The sequence below is a fragment of the Heterodontus francisci genome, chromosome 20 (genome assembly GCF_036365525.1).
Source record: "Heterodontus francisci isolate sHetFra1 chromosome 20, sHetFra1.hap1, whole genome shotgun sequence".
NCBI lineage: Eukaryota > Metazoa > Chordata > Chondrichthyes > Heterodontiformes > Heterodontidae > Heterodontus > Heterodontus francisci.
The window spans coordinates 32,068,482-32,076,503 of record NC_090390.1 but is presented as its reverse complement, the minus strand read 5'-3'; the positions used below and the strand labels follow the sequence as shown (position 1 = coordinate 32,076,503).

Below are 8,022 nucleotides of genomic sequence, written 5' to 3'. Positions count from 1 at the left end.
TATACAGCTGTGGAACTTACATGGCTGGGAATTCTGCGGTGAGTAACTCACCTCCTGATTCCCCAATGCCTGTCCATCTACAAGGCACAAGTCAGGAGTGTGATGGAATACTCTCCACTTGCTTGGATGAGTACAGCTCCAACAACACTCAAGAAGCTCGATACCATCCAGGACAAAGCAGCCCGCTTGATTGGCACCCCATCTACCACCTTCAACAGTCACTCCCTCCACCACTGACACACAGTGGCAGCAGTGTGTACCATCTACAAGATGCACTGCAGCAACTTACCAAGGCTCCTTCGACAGCACCTTCCAAACCTGTGACCTCTACCACCTAGAACAGGGTTGTCCAACATACGGCCTGCGGGCCAGGATCCAGCCCGCCAAAGGTTTCCATCCGGCGCACAGATGTATTTCAGAGATGAGAAATTTTCCATTGACTTCTTTTAGACCGGCTTTTTAAAACATTGCTCTGTCAGTTTCACAGCTGACAGATGCTGACATCAGGAACAGCGGTTTCCCAACTTCGAACAGATTCAGGGTTTTCCAATGGGCTTTTAAAAAAAAGTCGGAACTCACCAGAAAACCCCGAATCTGTCCAGAGTTCAGAAAGCTCTGTTCCTGATGTCAGCAGCTGTGAAACTGACAGACCGACTTTAAAAAAAAACTGACCAAGAACAAAGCTGAGCACTCCTGCTCTCTGCAACTGTCAGAGAGAGAGAGAGAGAGAGAGAGAGAGACTGGGGTGGGGGAACAGAGAGGGGGGGGGAGATAAAGAGAGAGTGGGAGGGGAACAGAGAGAGAGAGGGGGAGACGGAGCGAGAGGGAGGGTGGGGAATGGTGAGAGATAGGATGGGGGGGAGACAGAGAGAGATAGAAGGGGGACAGAGAGAGAGGGAGGATGGAGAGAGAGGGAGGGAGAGAGAGTGATCAGGATCACTCCTGACAGATGGACATCTACGCGGAAGTGTGGGGGTAAACATTGACTACTTGTGCAAGCAAAACAATGCCAGGTATCTCACTAAATCAGTGTCCAACATAGTGATGAGAAAATAAGTCAATAAATTAATTTCTCATTTAAAGCTTCTTCACAAAAATGCACATTTGTTGTAGTTTTGTTTAATAAGTGTTGTGTGATAAAATGTTTTATGCCTTTATCTTTCTGAAATTGTCTCACCGGCCCCCATGTAAGACAAAAATTGTAATTTGGCCCCCACATGAACAAGTTGACACCCCTGCTGTAGAGGCTTTCCCAGACTACAATCTCCATTGCAATCAGGAATTGATTAGGCAGCATCTGTGGAAAGAGAAGCAGAGTTAACGTTTCGGGTCAGTGACCCTTCTTCGGAACCTTCAGAAGGGTCACTGACCCGAAACGTTAACTCTGCTTCTCTTTCCACAGATGCTGCCAGACCTGCTGAGTATTTCCAGCATTTCTTGTTTTTATTTCAGATTTCCAGCATCCGCAGTATTTTGCTTTTATTTTAGGAATTGATGAGAACTTGTACTCTAATACTGTTAGTTTCAATGTAAAAATCCTGGAAAAAGTTACACCTTTTTGAATGAGGTGTAGCTGGGGTTTACCAGTACACTAACTTCATCATTACTGTTAAACACCTCACTGGCTCTCAAAAGCTAAGTTTATATTTGCAGCATGTCAATTTCTCGGCAATGATTAAAATTTTCACATTTTTAAAAACATAAAAAGGCTTTATTTTAACAATCTCTATTTCAGGTCCTATCTTAATTGTAATACATTTATTTCGCTATCTGAAAATTTAAATTAATTGTGAAGGATATAAATGCTTTTAACTTCCTGGTTTGCTGTGTGTGTGATTGTGATTGGTTACCTATCTGCTTGCTGATATTCCTACTGCTGCTGCACACCAAGACATCCCCTTGGTTTGGTGCCAGATTTAAACTGGCATCGGGAAAGGGGAAAGTCCTGCCCACAGAGATCACGAGATCTTTGTGGGCAGCTTTTTTTTCAAGGTCAGCTGTGAGCACCCTTGCTTTGCTGGGCCAATATGGTTGGATCAATTTGTATCCCTTGTTGTCATGCTCAAGTGAGCTTGAACAGCAAGAGTTGGCAACTTGGCCAATTCTGGAGAGATGGCAGAGAGACAAGACTGATCTTGACCTCATACAACGCCCTATCCCTTGGCTCGCACTACCACGCTAAGTGCGGAGGTCAAATTCACCAGTCCGGATCAGAGCTGGAGGCTGTGATCTTATGAAACACCCCAAACTCCATATTTGGGTTATATATACACACACGTGATTTCTCAGCCAGGGTAAGACTATCCGGCGGAACTATCGAGCCGGCTCACTGTTTCCTGTCCGGTGTGGAGGGAAACCGGAAGTGGGGTCAGAGAGTAGTGCACGCTTGTGTTCGTGCTCCGGTTCGGGTGAGTTCCTTTGGGGCTGTTTGCTCTCCTGGCTTTGGTTTTCTGTGGGAAAGACAGGGAGGGGGCGGCTCGAGTGCCCTCCCCTGAAGGGTACGGTCGGGTTAGTTGGAGGAGCGGGTGGGCGCTGTCGCTAGTGAGGTCAGTGTCGGCGGCCGAGTTTCGGGACATTTCAACCTGGCTCTCGCTGCCTTCCCCGGGCGGCAGATAGAAAGAGCCCCGGCCCGGCCACTGCCTCCACATTCATCCGGCTTGGCCTGGCCATTCGGTAATTGAAGGAGTCACATCAGTTGGAGTTTAACCTTGAAGAATGTGAAATATGGCCGTGAATTTTGAATTTGATTTAATTTGTTCCTGATAACTGTGCTCATTCAGGGGAGGGTGGAACCATCTATGCACAAAAACGTGGGGATGAACTGGTCAAAGCGAGGATGGCGTTTAGAAACAGCGGGTTTTCTTTTAACCGGGACACGATCCTGAGAAGTTAACTCCAGATATTCGCAGTTTACACTCTTGGGCAAATACACCCGAAGATTCAAGTCTCCACGAAACCACTACTTCAAAATTACGAGTAACCAGCAATGATCAAGTGAAAGCGAAAGTTAAGAAATTCAGTGTATGGAGAGGAATTTCGTTTCCTCACATGTCAGATTTATAATGAAAAATGCTAATTCACCATGACACAGTATGATCAGAATGCCTAAAGGTTGGTCTCATCGTCATTACAGAGACATGGTTGCAGGTGATCACGGTTGGGAAATAAATATTCTTGAGTACGCTATTTCAGGAAGACAGAATGGCAAAGGAGGAGGGGTAGCCTTGATAAAGGATGACGTAAGGACGTTAGTGAGAAAGGATCCGGCCTGAGAAGATCATGAAGTATGGGTGGAAATTAGGAACGACAAGAATCAGAAAACACAGGTGGGAGTAGTTTATAGACCCCGTTATAGTAGTTATATTATTGGACAGAACATTCAACAAGAAATTCTTGGAGCTTGTAACAAAGGCAATGTCTAAGTTGTTCTGAAGAAGGGTTACTGACCTGAAACGTTAACTCTGCTTCTCTCTCCACGCAGATGTTGCCAGACCTGCTGACTATTTCCAGCATTTCTTGTTTTTATTTCAGATTTCCAGCATCTGCAGTATTTTGCTTTTATCTTAATTGTGAGGATCTTTAGATTAGATTAGAGATACAGCACTGAAACAGGCCTTTCGGCCCACCGAGTCTGTGCCGAACATCAACCACCCATTTATACTAATCCCATATTCCTACCAAACATCCCCACATATTTCCCTACCACCTACCTATACTAGTGACAATTTATAATGGCCAATTTACCTATCAACCTGCAAGTCTTTTGGCTTGTGGGAGGAAACCGGAGCACCCGGAGAAAACCCACGCAGACACAGGGAGAACTTGCAAACTCCACACAGGCAGTACTCGGAATCGAACCCAGGTCCCTGGAGCTGTGAGGCTGCGGTGCTAACCACTGTGCCGCCCTAATCTTCATATAGACTGGGACAATGACATTGGCAAGTGTGGTCTAGAAGATGAGTTTGTAGAATGTTTTAGGACAGTTTCTTGGAGCAGTACGTTGTGGAACCAACTAGTGATAAAGCTATCTTCGATCTAGTATTGTGTAATGAAGCAGGGTTAATTCCTTGTTGTACAAGATCCACTGGGAAATAGTGATGATACCATTGAATTCCATGTTAAGTTTGAAAGTGACATACTCCAATTAAAGACAAGAATCTTAACCGTAAAGCCAATTATGTAAATATGTGGGGAGAACTGGCTTAGGTCAGTTGACTAAAAGGTATAGCGGTAAATGAACAGTGGGAAACCTTTAAGAAACAATTCAAAATGTTCAACAAAAATGCATTCCATTGAAAAACAAACTCAAGAAAGACCCATCTGTGGCTCACTCGAGAAGTTGAGGATAGTATTCGATTAAAAGAAGAGGCTTACAATATTGCAAAAAAGAACAGCCAGTTTGAGGATTGGAAGTGTTTCAGAAACCAGCAAAGAGTCATCAAAAAGTTGATCAAGGAAAAAATGAAATGAGAGTAAACTAGCCAGTATTCTAAAAACAGATTGCAAGAGCTTTTATAGATATATGAATCACTTGATTAGCACCCATCCACCACCTTCAACATTCACTCCCTTTACCACCAATGCACAGTGGCAGCAGTGTGTACCATCTACAAGATGCACTGCATCAACTCACCAAGGCTCCTTCAACAGCAACTTCCAAACCTGTGACCTCTACCACCTCGAAGGACAAGGGCAGCAGATGCATGAGAAAACCACCACCTGCAAGTTCCCCTTCAAGCCACATACCATCCTGACTTGGAAGTATGTCGCTGGGTCAAAATCCTGGAATTCCCTTCCCAACACTGATCGCTGAAGGCAGCAGCACAGGTTGATAAGATGGTTAGGAACGCATACGGGATACTTGCCTTTATCAGCTGAGGCATAAAATATAAGAGCAGGGAGGTTATGATGGAGCTGTATAAAATGCTAATTAGGCCACAGCTAGAGTACTGTGTACAGTTCTCGGCACCACACTATAGGAAGGATGTGATTGCACTGGAGAGGTTGCAGAGGCGATTCACCAGGATGTTGTCTGGGCTGGAGCATTTCAGCTATGAAGAGAGACTGAAAACGTTAGGGTTGTTTTCCTGAGAACAGAGAAGACTGAGGGGGGACATGATTGATGTATACAAAATTATGAGGGGCATTGATAGGTTAGATAGGAAGAAACTTATTCCCCCTTGTGGAGGGGTCAATAAGCAGGGGGCATAGATTTAAGGTAAGGGGCAGGAGGTTTAGAGGGGATTTGAGGAAAAATTTATTCACCCAGAGGGTGGTTGGAATCTGGACTGCACTGCCTGAAGAGGTGGTAGAGGCAGGAACCCTCAACATTTAAGAAGCATTTAGATGAGCACTTGAAACACCATAGCATACAAGGCTACGGGCCAAGTGCTGGAAAATGGGATAAGAATAGTTAGGTGCTTGATGGCCGGCACGGACACGATGGGCCGAAGGGCCTGTTTCTGTGCTGTATAACTCTATGACTCTATAACAGCACTGTAGGTGTACCTGCCCCACACGATTGCAGCAGTTCAAGAAGGCAGATCACCACCACCTTCTACTGGGTAATTAGGGATGGGTAATAAATGCTGGCCTAGCCAGCGATGCCCACATCCCATGAATGAATAAAAAGGAAGAGAGTAACTAAAGTAAACTGGCTCTTGGAAGCAGAGACAGGAGAAATTATCATGGGGAATGAGGAAATGGCAGAAGCATTGAGCAAGTACTTTGTGTCTGTCTTCACAGTAGAACACACAAGTTTCATACCAGGAATAGACAGTAACCTAGGGGCTAAAAAGAGTGAGGAAATTAATATCAGAGAAAAAGTATTGGAGAAACATAAGGGACTAAAATCTGACAAATCCCCGGGACTTGATGGCCTATATCCTAGGATTCTGAAAGAGATATCTGTAGAGACAGTGGATGCGCCAGCTATGATTATCCAAAATTCCTTAGATTCAGGAATGGTCCCATCAGATTGAAAGTTGGCAAATGTTGCACTGCTTTTCAAGAAAGGAGGGAGAGAGAAAACGGTGAACTACAGGGTAGTTAGCCTCACATCAGACATTGAAAAAATGCTGGAATCTATTATTAAGGAAGTCTTAAAATGCACTTAGCAAAGCACAGTATGATTTGAACAAGCCAACATGGTTTTACTAAAGGGAAATCTTGCTGGACAAATTTATTAAAGTTTTTTGTGGATGTAACCAGTAGGGTGGATGAAGGGGAACCAGTAGATGTAGTATTCTTGAATTTCCAAAAGGCATTCAATAAGGTGCCACACAAAAGGTTAGTATGCAAGATAAGGGCATATGGAGTTGGGAATAGTATATTAGCATGGATAGAGGATTGGTTAACAGCCTGGAAGCAGAGTGGGCATAAACAGGGCATTTTAAAGTTGGCAGGCAGTGAATGTGGAGTGTTGCAAGGACCAGTGCTGGGACCTCAGCTTTTTACAATCTATACTCGTGACTTGGATGAAGAGTAATGTATCTAAGTTTGCTGATGATACAAAGGTAGGTGAAAAGGTAAGCTGTGGGAAGGACACGGAGAGGCTGCAAAGAGATATAGACAGGTTGAGTGGCAACAAGACGGCAGATGGAGTATAATGTAGGAAAGTGTGAAGTTATGCACTTTGGTCGTAAGAATAGAAAATCAGAATATTTTTTAAAAGGTGTGAAACTTGTAAGTGTCGATGTTCAGAGATTTGGATGTGCTTGTACAAGGAATGTAGAAAGCTAGCATGTGGGTACAAAAAGCAATTAAGAATGCAAATGGAATGTTGGCTTTAATGCAAGGGGATTGGAGTACAGGAATAAAGAAGTCTTGCTACAGTTGTACGGGGTTTTGGTGAGACGACACCTGGAGAACTGTGTGCCGTTTTGTTTTCCATATTCAAGGAAGGATTTTCTTGCATTGGAGGTGGTACAGTGAAGGTTCACTCAATTGGTCCCTGGGATGAGGGGGTTGTCCTATGATAGGCTGAGTAAATTGGGCCTATACTCTCTGGAGTTTAGAAGAATGAAAGGCGATCTCCTTGAAACATACAAGATTCTCAAGGGACTGGATAGGGTAGACACACAGATTTGTTTCCACCGGTCAGGGAATCTAAAACACAGGGGCACAGTCTCAGGATAAGGGGCTGGTCATTTGAGACTGATATGAGAAATTACTTCACTCAAAGGGTTGTGAATCTTTGGAATTCTCTATCGCAGAGGGTTGTGGATGCTGTAAAGTTGAATACATTTAAGGCTGGGGTAGACAGATTTTTGGTGTCTCGGAATTGAAGGATATGGCGAGTGGGCAGGAAAATGGAGTTGAACCCTAAGATTGGCTGTGATCATATTGAATGGTGGAGCAGGCTCGATGGGCCATATGGTCTACTATTTCTTGTGTTTTAGTGAATCTTTCCCTATGTTTAACACGATACTTTCACAGTAATATTTACTGAGCATTGTACTACATGTATGTTGTCGTATTTGGGTTATAACTAAATAGTGATGACTTTTAATACTTTGTCGCCTGCTCCTATTGCTCTTGGAAATTGACAAACTCGATTTTCAGCACAGCAGCAGGAATTGCTTTTGTTTTCATTAAATAATGGTTTCTGTACTGACTGTTAATTGCATTCAGGTAGCACAATGCCTTAATTTCTAGGAGACCACCAGTAAAGTGAAGTAGACTATTATTTATCCGTACCGTTGTTTGCAAAATGTATCCTGTGTAATACTGGCAGCTGACAAAGCAGGACAGGGGAGTAGAGTAGAAACAATCATGCCACACATGCTTGTCACAACTAATGTCCTGGAAGGGGTTCTTTTTAGAAGCTGAATCCCTGTTTTTGCAATATCAACACATGATAGCGCTGCTGATTCTTTTATGAATTTTAAAAATTGAATTTCAGCAGCAATGTTTAAAATGTAGCTACGAGTTGCAATCAGTTTGCTTAAGTGATTCTGATATTTTAAAGCTAAAACCTTGTCCAAGATTTGTACCATGAGGGAGTGAAATTTTCATTTGTGG

At 43.6% G+C, this 8,022-nt stretch overlaps 1 protein-coding gene across 2 annotated transcripts in view; it reads left to right on the top strand.

Annotated features, from left to right (window-relative positions):
* Window positions 1-2,304: 2,304 nt before the first annotated feature.
* Window positions 2,305-8,022, top strand: part of atad1b (ATPase family AAA domain containing 1b) — a 57,017-nt gene continuing 51,299 nt past the window's right edge. The window contains exons 1-2 of one of the 2 annotated variants that reach the window (XM_068052520.1): window positions 2,346-2,408; window positions 3,134-3,326. The gene's annotated coding sequence lies outside the window, so the exon portion shown is untranslated. Of the gene's footprint in view, window positions 2,409-3,133; window positions 3,327-8,022 lie in introns of both variants that reach the window. The other variant, XM_068052522.1, reaches the window with a different exon arrangement.